Source organism: Photinus pyralis, unplaced genomic scaffold, assembly GCF_008802855.1.
Source record: "Photinus pyralis isolate 1611_PpyrPB1 unplaced genomic scaffold, Ppyr1.3 Ppyr1.4_LG6, whole genome shotgun sequence".
Taxonomy (NCBI): domain Eukaryota; kingdom Metazoa; phylum Arthropoda; class Insecta; order Coleoptera; family Lampyridae; genus Photinus; species Photinus pyralis.
The window spans coordinates 9,808,563-9,821,963 of record NW_022170663.1 but is presented as its reverse complement, the minus strand read 5'-3'; the positions used below and the strand labels follow the sequence as shown (position 1 = coordinate 9,821,963).

Genomic DNA, 13,401 nt, shown 5'->3' with positions numbered 1-13,401 from the left:
TGATATTCTAATTTTAATTAGAGAGAAGGCGCAAGTATTATGCTGTCATGTTAATAATGTGACATATGTACTTTTTTTTAAATAAAATACGAGAAGTGTTGTTGTTATTTGCAACAGAAACACAAGTATTCAATGTTGTCGATCATTAATTTAAACGACGGGACAACATCTTGAAATATACTAAATTAATAGGTATAGTCCAGGCTAAATAGCTCTGAAATAATTTATTTTCAAGAAAAATTAGTTACCGGGCGAAACTGGGTTTTTCGGGCAGGTGAAATGATTAGAAATTGGGAAAAAATAATTAAAACAGCTGAATTTTTGCGTGGTGAAATCCCGAGGCTTGAAAGGGGTGAAAAGTGGTGTTTTGCAAATTGTGGCAAAACTATTAGTTTTAGACGAAAATGTTCAATATAACAGTTATATAGAATTTAAAAAAATGAACAACTCTTGTATCTGCGCTATTTACACATAACCTCCAATTTTCCTAGAAAAACCGGAAAAACCTTTTTTTTATTTTTATTCTTATTTTTACGAAAAAAAGTCGTAGTGGTTTGAAATTTGGAGTGTTTTGTGATAAAAAAGGAGACAATTTTTTTGGGCCCGTAAAGTTGAACCGCTTCCGAGATCTGACGATTTCTGAAAAAACCACCTCTTGTTCAAGGTTCACTGACTCTTCTTCCTGCCTGTTTTATAGCTAGTCAATATTAATTTTAGGCGAAAATGTTCTATATAACTGTTATATTGAACATTTTCGCCTAAAATTAATATTTTTGCCACAAATTGCAAAATACCAGTTTCCACCCCTTTCAACCCTCGTGATTTCACTCGCGGAAAAATTCAGCTGTTTTAATTATTTTTCCTCAATTTCTAATCAATTCACCAGCATGAAAAACCCGGTTTGAATCGGTAACTAATTTTTTTTGTAAAAAAATATTTAATAACCTGGACTAATAGGGTTTAGAATATGTAACACTTTGGGTTTTCTGCCAGGAAAATCCACTGAAGCTCCTAATAATAAACTCTGCACAACGGCCATTTTGACTTTAGTATAATATAGGTTGATTAAGGAACGGTCTCGGTTAAACTTATCGATGTGTATACATTTTGTTTCCATGGAAATTAACTGTCGAAACTAAGACAAAAACTGGCGTTTAGTGTCACATCTCGTATAAGGAATCCAAAAAATTCAATTTAGATTTTCATAAATAAATATCACCCCCAGCATTGCGTTGCAACCTCGCGATTTAATTTTCCTTTTGAAAGCTCATTTGATGCTATCACCCACAGGGGTGCGTGGGACGATACTTTGTTCCGAAGCGTTGGTTTCAATAATAATATTACTAGTGGAAACTGCTATTTTCATAAATTCTAGCAACACGTTAATTTCCGAGTTGTAAAACGAGTGATTTGAACAAAGAATTCTGAGAAAATCCGTATGAATGAAGATTCTCTGGCTGTTTTTTTGCTGTCGTTCTCTTGATATTACAATTCTTGTTTAATTAAGCAACGTTTTCCATTAAAATTCGACACTGTAAGTTTACGAATGAAAGTACCGAAACTGAATGACAATTTTATGAAAATTAAATGCCATTCAAATTTAATATTTACGCAATATCGTCTGTAGCGGGTATCAAATGCGAACCGTTACTTTAAGGTAAAGTAAGAAAAACTGCATATTTACGTACCTTGGCACTGGAACCCTTGTTTACCGAATCCCCTGAAAACAAAACATAGTATTATTTAAAGAATTCAGTCATCTAGAATAACAATACATATTCATTATAGGTAGATTATTAAACCCTCATCTACATATTTTCCAACGGTAATAAAAATTTAACTTATGCAAAGGTCTCTTTTTATTCATTTATTTTAGGATTGCATAAATTAGTTGCAAAATGCACAAGTTCAATACACTTGAATGGGGGAAACGGCGCATGTTTGTGATTGGGATTTGAACGTCAAAGTTTCACGCTGAGTTGGAAGCGTTATTTAACTGTTGTCCTATCACAAAACAACCCCTTTTCAAATGTCTGTATAACTGTCAATTATTCCGTGTTTTATTATGCAAAGGTTTATCGGAACTATTGAATTTTCCAAGTGTTCAGTTTCGCGTTATAATATCCAAGTGCGCAGAGAAATTCCATCAATCCCTTAAAATTTTAAGTTTAGGGAAACTAATTGAAGTGATGAGACTGTTACAGCATAGTACAAAACTAAAAACATCTCACACATTTTCTATTGGCCACTACCGGTAATACTGTAGCGAATATTCTAGAAATCTCGATGGACCCGAAAGATTAGTAATCGGCGATAAGAAACTAAGGCGGATGTGGCGCATTCTTTTCGGGAAATATGACGTGCTTGTTCCAGAACATTGAGAAGCGTTCGGGATCACTCGGAGAACATTATAAAAAGATTTAGCTTGCTATATAAGTAAATCAAATTGTATTTCGACTTAGTTCCATCACAGAGTGATAAATAATAATTAGCTATTATAAATTAATCCATTTCAAGACTGTTATAAATTTATTTTTAGTTCATTGCAAATAAAAATCAGGTAATTAAATTTTTTTTCCTTACGACTTCTACTTTCCTATACTTCTAAGCAGTAACCCCAGTAACCAAATCGCTTAAGAAATCCATTGACATTTCCTGTAAATGCTTCCACTGGACCCTATCAGGAGGACTTAGCAACAGAAGATGACATACATATCGCTTTTTACGTTCTGCCTGATGATTCCAGCGGATTTTGGGTAGCACAAAACGTTATTTGCCAAATCTTCTCCTGCGCAAGACGGATTTTCAGGGTTGCTTCTGACCCAACAAGTTTTTAGTATTTTCTAAAACTTGTTCAGTGATTAAAGTACTGTATACTGAAATCTGTGTTAGAATTTATTAAAAAACTGTGCTTTTCTGCCTTTCATATAATAAATGAAAGTAAGCACAAATGCGTTATTAAAATGTAAAGCAGACGGAAAAATCAATACTGAACGCTGAATTAATAGCACTAGGTCAAAGAAGCCCGACGAGTACTATGCAGTGACAATCAGCCGCGATGGTATTTTGTATAATTTGTCGACCAACACCATTAGGATAATTAAATGTGTCTAATAGAATAGTCCGTATACTACCCCCTATGACATAAATTATGTGGAAAACTCACCCGACGACATCTTTACTTATGGTTTCAGTTCAACCTTAATTTAAACCTAGTACTTGTAAGGGTGCTCTTTTCCATAACCACGGAACCACTCACATCCTACATACAATTAATAAAGTATTTTTACCTTGGATTTAATACAAAAACAGAATCCCATTTGCGATAAAATCAGTCAGGGTGTAAATAATGAATTGACGTATAAATAAGGAACAAGGGGGATGACAACATTTGTGTTCAATCGTACGTGAAATTATATTATGATCCGTAAATTTCCTCCATTTATTTTCTAAATTTGTATTGGTATTAGTTTAGGTTCGGTAGGTACGAAATTGTTTTTTTAGCGATTAGATTGATTTTCAGTCGACTGAAATTCGTACACACCCTTGAGTATTATCTGTGAAGTTAAAGTTAGCTGTCATAACAACGCAGAAACTTTTTAATAATTAAGTTTCTACCGTCATCCCACCTACCGCAACTTTAAACAAAATACCTCTAGCGCCAACGGTGAATAAATAGAAAACTGAGGTAATTTGCCAAGGAGTTTGTAACACAACTTGATTGTTTATACAGGGCGTTAAGTGTCAACAAAGTCAGCCACTCTGTTATGAGCCAGTATCGACGTGTGAGATAAAGCACATAATTCTATATCCCAAACGAATATTTGAGTTACAAATTTACCAAAAAAATGAAATGACCAAATGAAATTTACACCATAGATTATAATTTTATGTGTGGGCATATGACAGGGGCAGACGCCGAAAATTTAAGTCAAATCTGTTGGCATCCTCATTACATTAATAATAAATTGGTTTCGGGCTTGTTCTACTACTTTATTAGAATTCAACAAAAATTGCTTTGTCCGTGCTAATGATAAATAATTTTACAATTCGACTTACTCTTTACAGAGTTAATTTACTACTTTGATTCCATTTATAATGTCATTGTATGCAGTGAGATTACTTTGTACGATTTGTAGCCGTAAGCCATTCCTAGCATCTTCAGTAGGTATGTGAATTTTTTGAAAAATTTCAGAAATTATAGAGGTGCGTAAGGAATGACTTAAAAACTGACGTTGTCTAGCAGGTTTATTATGTATCGTTTGCTCAAAAGTAAGGCCAAAGATTTATTACTTCGTCGGATAGAAAGTCCCCCATCTCTTAAACGATATTGCAATTTTGCATGACTTTCAGAGGCAAGTAGCAAATTACTGTAAAAGCGAAGAACCTATATTGAACAATTATGATCGTACAAATATCATATTTGTGATTAATGGTATGGTATGCGTATGCTACTACAGAATATTATTATTAATATACTTTCATACAATGTAGATAGTTTTCCCACAACTGGGTTATACATACATCCTAATCGCCAGATTCAGTCTTTAAATAGAAATTCCTATACTGCTCGACTAACAATTGCGTTCTGCTATTAATAATAATTAATAATACTATAATAATAATTTTTTTGATACTTCTTCAATCAACGCCACTAATAAAATCTTTCAGCGCGCTATGTAATGTATTGGATTTGTTTAAAAATAATACACGCGGCAGACCTTTCTATGTATTGGCTTTAAAATATGAACTTGTGAAACTAAAACCACTCGGCTTACGCCTCGTGTTTTTAACGTATGTACATGCATTCATTATTATGATGATCATATCATATCGGTATCAGTAATAACTATAAACCCAAAATTTTAGAATTTAAAAAAGTGGTGACAATCCACCGAGTTTCTAGAGGCATTGGCAAAACTGTCAATGTGATCCAGGCAGCAGCGACAACAGCAGCAACTAACGCTCTATACATATTGATATAGGTATAATCAAATGTGCTATGTTTTCCATTTTGACCGTTTGGCGCAGATGCCGAAGACTAGGGGTTTTTCATAACGAAGCTAGGAGAGAAAAACGTAGGTTAACGAAGAAGAAGAGATAGCGTTAATGGAGGCCGGTTTTTCTAATTGATTATTTTGTTTGTTGTGTTTTGAAGGTGTATTTACAGACAGTAACCAATTTTATTCTTTCTTGTACTAATTATTAATCATGGACTTTCATGTCACAATTTGTTATTATTTATACATCACAGTATATTATTGTTATTGCACATGGCGTACTCGATGCTTTTGTTTTGAATACCGTTTATGTGAATCATGTTTGTTTGCTATAATACTGTACAGATGATTTTGTTGTTTAAGTATTTAATTTTGTATTCACGAGGAAAATTTATTATCAGTGTGATATTGCTCTGCTCGATTGAATATTCCGTGAAGAAAGTACCTAATACAGTTTGATTCTTCACTATATCTGTTACTTTCTTACTCGTGGCCCGCTGCCGGGCGGTGCGAGAAATTAAGGGGTCTTCTAATTAACATTTCCTCTATTTAAGATATGTTTTGCTTAAGCAATAATCGACGTTCACATGAGTACCTGCTATTGGCATTACAACATGTACCTTTTCTGTTAAATTAATTTATGTTTACGAAGGCCACACCATTTTGATGTTTCTTATGCAATTTATTATTTTACGAGTTGTTTTCTCTCAATTGATCGTGCCTGTGGCCTGTAGAATCCATAATTTCAAACAGTTCCAAGATTGGGATACTAGTTCAAAAGTTACAGCCCTTTGAATTTTTTTCGAAATTGATTTCTAGTCCATAACTTTTGATTGAGAAGTCTAATCGAAAAAGTACGAATCGTTTTGGATTCTACGCCCCAAAATTAATAAGAAAAAGTGTTTTCCCGAGAAATTTTGGTGCAGTTGATTTTTGGTAAAAAAGGAAGGTTTATGCACTGCCTTTTTTTGAGCCACGAAAAAAAATTGTCTCAGATCGACCGGGAAAAAAGATTTTCTTATAGAATGTGGCCTGTAGAATCCATAATTTCAAACAGTTCCAAGATTGGGCTACTAGTTCAAAAGTTACAGCCCTTTGAATTTTCTTTCGAAATTGGTTTCTAGTCTATAACTTTTGATTGAGAAGTCTGATCGAAAAAGTACGAATTGTTTTGGATTCTACGCACCAAAATTAATAAGAAAAAGTGTTTTCCCGAGAAATTTTGGTGCAGTCGATTTTTGGTAAAAAAGGAAGGTTATACACTGCCTTTTTTTGAGCCCCGAAAAAAAAATTGTCTCAGATCGACCGGGAAAAAAATTTTCTTATAGAATGTGGCCTGTAGAATCCATAATTTCAAACAGTTCCAAGATTGGCTACTAGTTCAAAAGTTACAGCCCTTTGAATTTTCTTTCGAAATTCGTTTCTAGTCCATAACTTTTGATTGAGAAGTCTATCGAAAAAGTACGAATTGTTTTAGATTCTACGCACCAAAATTAATAAGAAAAAGTGTTTTCCCGAGAAATTTTGGTGCAGTTGATTTTTGGTAAAAAAGGAAGGTTTATACACTGCCTTTTTTTGAGCCACGAAAAAAAATTGTCTCAGATCGACCGGGAAAAAAGATTTTCTTATAGAATGTGGCCTGTAGAATCCATAATTTCAAACAGTTCCAAGATTGGGCTACTAGTTCAAAAGTTACAGCCCTTTGAATTTTCTTTCGAAATTGGTTTCTAGTCTATAACTTTTGATTGAGAAGTCTGATCGAAAAAGTACGAATTGTTTTGGATTCTACGCACCAAAATTAATAAGAAAAAGTGTTTTCCCGAGAAATTTTGGTGTAGTCGATTTTTGGTAAAAAAGGAAGGTTATACACTGCCTTTTTTTGAGCCCCGAAAAAAAAATTGTCTCAGATCGACCGGGAAAAAAATTTTCTTATAGAATGTGGCCTGTAGAATCCATAATTTCAAACAGTTCCAAGATTGGGCTACTAGTTCAAAAGTTACAGCCCTTTGAATTTTCTTTCGAAATTGGTTTCTAGTCTATAACTTTTGATTGAGAAGTCTGATCGAAAAAGTACGAATTGTTTTGGATTCTACGCACCAAAATTAATAAGAAAAAGTGTTTTCCCGAGAAATTTTGGTGTAGTCGATTTTTGGTAAAAAAGGAAGGTTATACATACACTGCCTTTTTTTGAGCCCCGAAAAAAAATTGTCTCAGATCGACCCGGAAAAAAATTTTCTTATAGAATGTGGCCTGTAGAATCCATAATTTCAGACAGTTCCAAGATTGGGCTACTAGTTCAAAAGTTACAGCCCTTTGAATTTTCTTTCGAAATTGGTTTCTAGTCCATAACCTTTGATTGAGGAGTCTAATCGAAAAAGTACGAATTGTTTTGGATTCTACGCACCAAAATTAATAAGAAAAAGTGTTTTCCCGAGAAATTTTGGTGCAGTCGATTTTTGGTAAAGAAGGAAGGTTATACACTGCCTTTTTTTGAGCCCCGAAAAAAAAATTGTCTCAAATCGACCGGGAAAAAAGATTTTCTTATAACGGGCGATCAAGAATGAGTGACTGTCGAGTCGCCTTTGAAAGTTCAAGTTAAGTAGGATTTCCCATGTAAACAAAAATTCCAAAAGTGACTAGACGGTCACTAATTTTTGATCGCTATGTAGAATGTGGGCTTAGGGAATGCAATACAGGGATCGCGGGATCGCGAAATACCGGGATCCCGCATCATTTTTGCGGGATTAATCCCGTACATAAATGGAGCGGGATCCCGCGGGATTTGCGGGACTGAGCAATGTGTCGACCAAGGGGACGACTCTGTTTACTTTGTTAATGAAACGCATAACGGAGAAGTTATTTTTAAAACAATTGTTAAACTGTTTTCGTTCAAAATGTAAAATGATTTTTGAGGCACTTTGAAGTTCACTTTTTGTGCTTTACAGGTGAGTTTTTTTTGGGTTTTAAGGAAGGTACTTTTTTGTTGAATATTGTGATAACTACCGATTTATTTTAATACAGAAGCACAAAATTGCTTATTTGCCAATTTATTTAAAATTTTGCGGGATCCCGCGGGATTAACATCTAACGATCCCGCTAATACCGGGATTGAGATTTTGCTGCGGGATTGCATTCCCTAATCGTGCGTGTATTTTAATGTGTTTTAGTCGTCCGACGTTTCGACTTGAAAGGTGGGTGGCTCTGCCCGTAGTTTTTTCCCAGAGTTTCCAACGGTAAGTATACGGTAAATCAACATGTACCGTACCGTCTGGGAGATCGATAGGAGCATTACAGCTCTGAAACTAATTTCTCTGCACTTACTTTTCCTGAACCGGAGCAGATCCGCGCAGTGTCCACGGTAGCACCCTCCCTTTCCCCATATTAAAAACTGCACTTGGGTCAACTATTAACTAAACATCAAGATGTATTCGGTAACAAAACTGGTCTACTAAAGGGCCCACCTGTAACGTTACACCTGAAACCTGATGCACAAAAGCAAACCAAGAGAAATGTATTCCCAGGAAACTGAATCAAGAATCGCATAGGGATGCTACAAGAAGGTGGAGTATTCCAAATGGGCGTCAACTATACATGTGGTCAACAAGAAAAATGGAAAACTTAAAATTAACGGCATTATAAACCCACGACGGCGACCTTGCTCTGCCGTAACTCGGCTTTGAGACTATTCGGCGCCGGGATTTTGATCTGAGACTACTGCCAGGCGCATAGATTACACCATTACAGTTAGGCCCATTCCCATTCCTCCCGCCTCACCCTGAAAGCTGAAATTAAAGTCGGTCAACATGAAATGAAAGCCGGTCAACAAACGAAAGCTAAATTCGAAGCCGGTCAAGCTGAAAAAAAGGTTGGTCAACAAGTTATGGAAGCTAAAATCGAAGCCGGTCAACAACAATGTTTAGGGGATCCTGCTTCCAAAGTGTTACCGAGAGGGAAGTTAGCAACAAAATTTCAAAAATTCAATATCTCTCGAAAGGATTGTGCTGCTGATCTAAGATTTGAAGCAGGATGACCTGGACACATAGCAGCACAAGCAGGATAATATTTGCGAGATCTTGCTTCCAAAGTGTTGCCAACTCCCCTGCCATGGACCAGTACTACATTACACATTCAGTTCGGATAATGTAATCGCAGCTTAAGGATTTGTACACAAAACTCACTGAAAAACAACGAGCAAAATTTGAATTGTGGTTCCCACCAAAAGCCGTTTATTTTCTCTCAGGTAATACGTGAATAAACAAGTGCCTGAGCGGCCTTCACTGCGGAATTGATTTCTTCGGCAACGCTCCAAGAGACATGTCTATTAAATTCGGGCGCACCAAAATCTGGAATCTCAGCAACGACTTGATGACAATAATGGACAGCATCATAGACACCCTAACCCACAGTACCGTCGCTTGCATTAACTACGGAACGGATTCTGCAACTCCGGACATCACCCCCAACAAATGAGGACCACGTTGAGTTGGCGACACTTGGAACCTCAAGCCTGGCCCAAAATACGTACTCTTTTTGGGATTTAACAAGGAGTTCGACTGCCTCTACGAATGGAAGGTGCAACCCCTCGCCTCAATGCCACACCACTGCCAGACCATTCCACGAAAAACCAAAATTTTAAAATTTTGACAGCTGCCCCTCAACCCGGAATCGAAAGGAGCGCAATTAAAATTAGTGATAGCTTATATGAGCTGGTCCATACTTTGCACGGTTCCAATACGCTAAATGACATCGAGTAATTAACTGTTAAGCTTAGTACTAGGAAAGATAAGAGCTGACAACTAGGATTGTTGGTATCTCATACCACCACCAAAGCAAATCTTGAGAGATTCGCAGGACAAAATCCGTTGAATTGCAAACCTAATCAATTTCCAATTGAATTGAATTGGTGCACCTATTGGTACCTAAGCGTATAATGAGGTTTCCGACCAATCGCACGTGAAATTATATTATGATCCCAACGTTTCCTTCATCCCTCTAAATTTTTATTGATATTACCTTCAGTTCAGTAGGTACACAGAGCTGAATATTGCAGAAATAATTTCCCGAACAACGTCTGTATAATTAGAACGTGTACTGAATGCGGTTACTTTAAGTAAAATCGTAAAAACTTTTGAATAATTAATGAAGTTTCTAACTATATACAAGTTTTCTGGCATAATTTTAATTACAATAAAATGGTTAAACCTCTGACACTAGAATAGAATAATCAAACATAAATTGAGTTACCAATTGAAAGTAATTCAGTGCGCTACTATAAAATTCGCAAAGTGAACGAAATAATGGCAGCCTCAATGGATGAACTCGTCCAAACAAAAAAATCGACAGGATAATCATCTTGAAAACTTTTGTTACCATCCCACGCCGTCGTCGCCTCCGCAAATCTTTTCTCTCTCCGGGTTTAAAATGATTTCAACATTTCGTAGCTTGCAGCGAATAACCTTTCGTATTTTTACAGCGAGTATTAACAAAATTTGAAATGAGCGTGGGCTTATTGAAAGCCCGCAATTCGAAATACTGTAACTCGCGTGTTGTGCAAAAACAACGCCCACGCTTTATTTGTCTTTGCTAAAGTTTGGCAAACACAATTAAAGGGAGGGAATTATATTCCCATCTTAATACACTTTGGAAGCTCTCAATAGACACAACAAATGCGGCGAAGTCACGTATATAATTATTATAGTTGGGGTATAAGGGTTGCGCAAGGCCTCTAGCTTAAAACTTTTGGAACACTTTAATAATGATAGAGTATAGAGAGGTTAACAAGTCTCTCTAGACACATCTCTACGGTAGTAATGCAGGGAATTAATTTCTATCAATCTTAATATGGTTCGAGAGTTAACCTCGTTTAGTGTAAAACACCTTTTTTTTTCGAAAATAATTGACTGGTGTTAACACTATAATTATTGTTTGCTTTAGAGACAACTTATTCTGCATTGATGTTTGTCTAGTAATTATGCCGAGCGTTTTCTCACTAAGATTAGGAAATCGGGCGCTACTGTAATGCGTTAAGTTACCCGCTAGATTTTCACACTAAGAATTTGATAACGCAAATGGTTAAATTTAATGCGCTATGAATATAGTTTTTTGTGTGAATACATTTATATAAATGTATCATTAGTTTGTACATTACTAACAGGATGCTGTATATTTAAGTCCAAAAATACTGTGGCTTTCAATTAACGACGTTTCGACGCATACTGTCGTTACGTGTAATAATCAGTGCTATAAGTTAGAAAAACTTGGCACTATTACATATTGAACCTTGTTTAGGTGATGATATGCGTACTAATTCTTAATAAAAACGCATTTGTATATTTTCCGAATCAAAACATTGTGTCCCAAACATTACAGTATTACATAAAAATTCCATTAATTCCACAACCATTACATGCATTACGCATGTATTGCACAGTATTATATGCATTACACAATTATTTTGCCTATTACATAGTATGTACCTAAATGAAAACTCCCTATTTTCATACTATCTTATTAGGCAGAAAAAATTAGGGTAACTTTCCAAAAATTTCAGTTCTCACTATTCTCAAATTCTCAAAAATGTATGATAACTGAATTCTTTTTATCGACCTGAGTATATATTTTTAATTCCAAGATTTTTGAAACATTTATCATTTCCTACACATTCCAAATTTTGTTGCACATTTAGCACCTCCCCCCTCTCTATACTAGCGAAATTGTGTCGTCATAACTCAAATAAAAATCAAAATAAGTATGGTCCATTGTCACCTTGTATGTTCACCCCGTATAATAATGGATACAAGAATAAGTCTTCTCTAATCCTCTTCTTTCTGCATTTCCGTTCTTCGCCTTGTTTTCTTTCCCGCTTTTAAACCTGGTATTATCTTATAGTCCGGGCTATATAATATTTTTTGACAAAAAAATTAGTTACCGCTGCAAACCGGGTTTTTCATGCAGGTGAAATGATTAGAAATTGAGGAAAAATAGTTGAAACAGCGAAATCTCGGGGGTTGAAAAGGGTGGAAAGTGATATTTTGCAATTTATGGCAAAACTATTAATTTTAGGCGAAAATGTTCAATTTAAAAGTTACTTATCGAGAATAAAAAAATAAACAACTTTGGAGCTGCACTATTTTAACATAACCTTATATTTTCAGAGAAAAACCGAAAAAACTGTTTTTTTCGTTTTCTATTTTTATTTTCACGAAAAAAATCGTAGGGGTTATGAAATGTGGAGGAAACATAGCTTATTTTGTGATTAAAAGGGAGCAAGTAAAGTAAAACCGTAAAGTTGAGCTGTTTCCGAAATATTTCGCGGTTTTCTAAAAAACTCTTGGAAGGGGACGAACAATCTATTTTTTTTCGTACAAAACTGCGCGGGGTGGTAAAATTTTTGTAAAGACTATATTTTAATAATCAAAAATATAAAATATTATTTGAATGGAAAAAAAACGAGAACTAGAGGAGAGAATAGACAAACCTAGAATGGAGATTGGAAAAAGAGGAAAGGATGAAGAAAAAAAATAACGAGGTAAAGTCTACGCCCTATTCATAGATCTAAAAGCAGCATTCGATAATCTAGACAGGAACGAATTATATAAGAGCTTGGAAAAGAAAAATATTGACAGCGACACAATAGAAAGGATTAAAGAAATCTATAGAGAAACAAAGAGTAAAGTTAAAGTCAATAACAAACGCACAGACTATTTTTGGACGGAAAATGGAGTCAGGCAAGGATGTCCGCTAAGTGCAACCCTTTTCAACATTTATGTGGAAGACTTGGAAGAAGCATTAAGAGAGCAAGCAGGAGGAATAAAAATTGGAGGACAAAAGATATGGTCATTAACATACGCGGATGATATGGTGCTCCTTGCAACAAAGCAATCAGAAATGAAGGAAATGATCACACAGTTAGAAAGGCACGCAAGAAGAAAGAAATTCATAATAAACACAAAAAAATCAAAAATAATGGTTTTTACAAAAGGAAGAAAGAAGAATAAGGACGAGACATCGTGGAAAATCGAAGGAAGAGAAATAGAAGTTCCGGAATTTAAATACCTTGGGTACACACTAATGAAAAACGGAGGTCCAAGGGCTCACATAAGACAAATAAAGAAAAAAGCAAATGGATTAATACCGCAGATATGGAGCATAGCAGAAAGAAAATTCAAAACCAACTATAGAATCAAGAAAATGATGTTCGACTACCTGATCAAAAGCACAGTGATGTACGGGGCAGAAATATGGGGGTGGAAGGAGATAGAGGACATCGAGCGGATACAAAACAAATACCTGAAATGGATCCTAGGATTGGTATGAGATACCCCAACGTACATACTTCTGGAGGAAACCAAAGAAGATAAGATGAGGATAGAAGCGGGATATAGACCAGTTGAAATACGAA

The 13,401-nt window shown here is 35.4% G+C and overlaps 1 protein-coding gene across 2 annotated transcripts in view; it reads right to left on the bottom strand.

Annotated features, from left to right (window-relative positions):
• LOC116173989 (protein kinase C, brain isozyme) overlaps positions 1 to 1,759 on the bottom strand; it is a 55,168-nt gene extending 53,409 nt beyond the window's left edge. For both annotated transcript variants that reach the window (XM_031491754.1, XM_031491753.1), the window contains exon 1: positions 1,689 to 1,759. The gene's annotated coding sequence lies outside the window, so the exon portion shown is untranslated. The remainder of the gene's footprint in view (positions 1 to 1,688) is intronic.
• Positions 1,760 to 13,401: the final 11,642 nt, after the last annotated feature.